The sequence below is a fragment of the Lolium rigidum genome, chromosome 2, assembly GCF_022539505.1.
Source record: "Lolium rigidum isolate FL_2022 chromosome 2, APGP_CSIRO_Lrig_0.1, whole genome shotgun sequence".
In the NCBI taxonomy this organism is placed as follows: domain Eukaryota; kingdom Viridiplantae; phylum Streptophyta; class Magnoliopsida; order Poales; family Poaceae; genus Lolium; species Lolium rigidum.
In genome coordinates, this window is record NC_061509.1 from 94,675,041 (window position 1) to 94,679,210 (window position 4,170).

A 4,170-nucleotide genomic window follows, 5' to 3' on the forward strand; every position below is an offset into this window, starting at 1 on the left:
CTGATCTTCTATACATAGATAGATAGATTGTTTCGTTTTTATATTTTTCGAACTTTTTATTTCCCTTTATAATACCCAATTGATTTTCAGGTCAAAACCTCGAAAACAGCATCATGTATGGCATCATTTTCGCCCTAAATTTCAAATTTTGTGAAACTTTCCCTTTTAGATATTCCTTGTTGTTATAGATATGGCATAATGTATGCCAAATTTGGTTAGGTCTCACTGAAACCAGCTTTTGTAACAAGTTAGGTTTTTTCGACCTTCTCAAAAGGGATTTTTTTTCTACCTTCTCTAAATGACCTCAAAAATCATACAGACGATCTTCTATACAAAGATAGGTACATTGTTTCATTTTTACATTTTTTTGAACTTTTATTTCCCTTTATAATACCCATTTGTTTTCAGGTCAAAACCTCGAAAGTTAACATAAGTAGATGGTGAACCCTTCCAAACTTCAAATATAGAGATAGATAGATTGGTTCGTTTATCATTTTTACCGTGAATAGTAATGGCTACAAGAAATCGGTGATGGTTTATCATTTTTTGCGTGAAAAGTAATGGATACAACAAATCGGTGATGGTTTATCATTTTTTTCGTGAAAATTAATGGCTACAACAAATCAGTGACGGTTTATCATTTTTTGCGTGAAAATTAATGGCTACAACGAATCGGTGATGGTTTATCATTTTTGCGTGAAAAGTAATGCCTAAAAGAGTTTATATTTTTTAGCGCGTGAAAATGAATACAGAAAACCGCCCTTTAGCATACTTAGAGAGTGGGAGGTAACCGCCGACAGAGAGAGAGGGGTTATCCTGCCCGTTAGATCATACAATCAACGGTCGGCGGGCACGATCCGCGTGACATGGGCTAGACCAATCAGGGCAATGTTGCACGTGTGAGAGAATTTGTGGAGGGAGAGGGCAAAATTGAGTAGTATCAAGAAACCAAGGGCACCTATGTAATAAACAGACTAAGGGATTCAAATATGAGATTTAAAAAATGGAAAATGCGTGTTTTGTACAATTAAACCCATCTTGGCCTATCTCAAACTATTTGCAATACAAATATACATGAGTGTGAGAATTGTGGCCTCATTTAGACAAAGTATGTTGTGGGGAAAGCTGTTTTGGGAAGGGCTTATTGTGGAAAACCATGCACCTTCATAGCTACTAGGTGATTTGAGAAGGCCTTTGAGAAGTGACAATTTGTGGTAAAACTTGATTTATCTATGACTTATCTATGTTTTGAGAACTGGCAATTTGTGGTAAAGACTCCATGAGTATGTGCCACTATTTTTCAGAATTTTTTGCACATTAAATGGCTCATTTAACTAGTTAATCCCATTTGTTGACTGTCTGTTGACCAGCTACTTGAGGGTAAAACTGAGCATATTCCACTAGCCAGTATTAGCACTCAAGGGGAAAACTGAGCACACAAAAAATGCTAGTATAATACTCGAGGTTATACCTGATTATATCTAAACTTCCAGGGTTAGACTCGAGGACGCGTGTTGCGGTGCAGAAATGGAAGACGTGCAATTGTTGACGCGTAGACGCGGGTCGCGGTGCAGAAGTCGAAGACGTGCAATCGTGGACGCGTGTCGCATTGCAGAAGTCCAAGACGTTCATACGTGTAGCGGTGGACGCGTAGGACGCGGGTCGCATTAACCACCCCTCGCCTTTATAGACACCTCCTCCCACTATCTCTGTCACTCTCACTCGCCTACGCAACGCCGCCTCTCTCACGTCCCATCATCTTCTCCAAAGAAAAAACCCCTCTCCCTCTCCCTCTCCTCTGCCGGCGAGATGGACAAGGAGAATGCCAATCCCATCATCCATGGTGCCGATGGCTCCAAGCGCGACGCCTCCCTCTTCGACGCCGTCCCCTCAACGGACGTCGCCGCCTCCTCCGCCGGTGCATCGGAGGCTACTGCTGGTGGTGGTGGTCAGATCCCACCGGGATGGGACCCCTACGAGGAGGTGCCATACGTCCCGCCCCCGAACCCCTACGACGCCTCCATGGAGGACGCATGGAACGAGGTAACTACTGTTTGCTTCCTTTTTTGTTCCCCATTCCTTTTTGAACCCTATTTTTGCTGGTGTAGATGGATCTGTGGATGGATGAGTATTGGGCTAATATTTGCGCCGATTTTATTCCATTTTGCTTTGATCCCTCCTTGATTTCGTTTAAGATTTGGGGTTCGGCCGTTCGGTTAATTTATGCAAGTAATAATGGGATCTTAATCAGTTAATTTATGAAAGTAATCATAGGATCTCAATCAGTTATTTTATGCACGAATCAAAAGATATCAACCGTTTAATTTTGAAATAATCTGGAATGTGTTCAAGTTCAGATCTGGAATCTGTTTCTTTGCCTATGATGAATCGGTGGGCACAGACTTTTACAGGGAGGGTTCAGCGAACCATTTCTGTGTACAAATCTGTTGTGCATGAGCTTTGGTTCGCTGACTACATCCCTCGTAGACATATAATCGTGTCCACTCTAACCGAGGCTGCCTCGTTTTTCCTAACTTTGTTATCATGCACGTTAGTCATCGTTGCAACTCATTCACTAATAGTTCCCGTTTGATATGGATCAGCTGTCCGGCAGCGAACGTCGGCAGCCGACGACGAGCACCATGACATCAAGACTCGCCGAGTGCCGCGGAGGTCGCAGGTCGGCCGACACGTCTCCTACTTCGCCAAGGGTGTCTACAGGTGCCCCTTCTGCACTAGGAGGCTCGGCGGCACTAACTTCAACTTCCTCCTCACGCATGCCGAGAACATCAGCAACACCAACCCCAAGGTCGGCGCGTCGGTGAACCCCCACTCCTTCCGCGCCAAGCACATGGCGCTCGGCATGCACCTCCGCAGCGATCCGGCCGGGTGGAGATCTCCGCCGGGCACATGCCTCCGCTCAAGCCCAAGGCTCCCAAGGGGAGCAAAAGTGGAGGCAGAGGCAGATGGGGTAGGCGGAGTCCTGGACGTGTGCTGCTGCTGCCTCCTCCATTTTGTTGTTGGGATCCCTTTGTTGTTAGCTAGGGATCCCTTGTTGTTATGCTGTTAGTATGATGGTGCTGTGAAGAACCTCGAACCTCGTTACTATGTTTGGCTCGCCGTATGCAGCTTATTATCTAGGGAGGGATCCCTATTATCTATCCCTATTCTACTATATGACCGTGTGAATTTATCGTACATTCCCCGTAGATTTGCTTCTAGATTTAACTACATACATATGGACCGGATGGAGTACTAGATTGGGCTCCCTACTAGATTTGCCGCCATATTGGGCAAACAACGAGGGCCAAAAGGCACAAATAATAATTGAAGAAAGACGAAATGCAAGCTTCTCTAGATTTGATACTAATTAGGTGAAAAAAGGCAGAGAGAAGGAGGCGGAAAAGGTACTCTTAAAAGTGAAAATGCCAATTTGGGCCGAGAGAGACAAAACCCACCTCCTGCTCACGTGCAACCAAACGCTATCTCATCCTGTCCCACGCGGTCCCTTTCTACCAGCCCCACGCGACGCGGGCCCACACGACGCGGCCCCACACGTCAGCACGGAACGGTCAACTAAACGGGAATCCTGCCGTCTGAGCTGTTTCTGCGCATTTCAAACAAGGACTTGGGGAAAACTGAGGAAAAACTAAGGAGCTGGGGAAAGCTGAGCACAACTAAGGACCCGAGGGCACGAAAATAGAAATCCCTTTTAAATAACCCATGAATTTTATAAAATTCCAAACAAATTATTTAAACCTCCAAAAATTCAAGAAAAATATGAAACACTTATATAAAATATTCCTTAACCAAAATAAAATGTGAAATGCAATAAACAAAGAGAATTCAAATTTAAGAATTTTGGATATGAATTTAAAAATGGAAATTCAAATTTGTGATTTTCTTGAATATATAAATTCAAGGAGAATTTCAATATAACTTTAATACTTCCAAAATTCCATATTTCCAAAAATAGAAATATTCTTTTATTATTAACCTTTTTAATTAAGGTTAATATTTCCAAAGGAAATTCTATTAATCCTAAACCTTTTCTTTTATCAGAAAATAAAATAAAAGGATTATAAATTACTGCCTAAGGCGTAAATATTCCAAATTAAATCTTAATCATCCAAATTTAACAGGTACTTTGGGGGAAGGGATTCAACATAA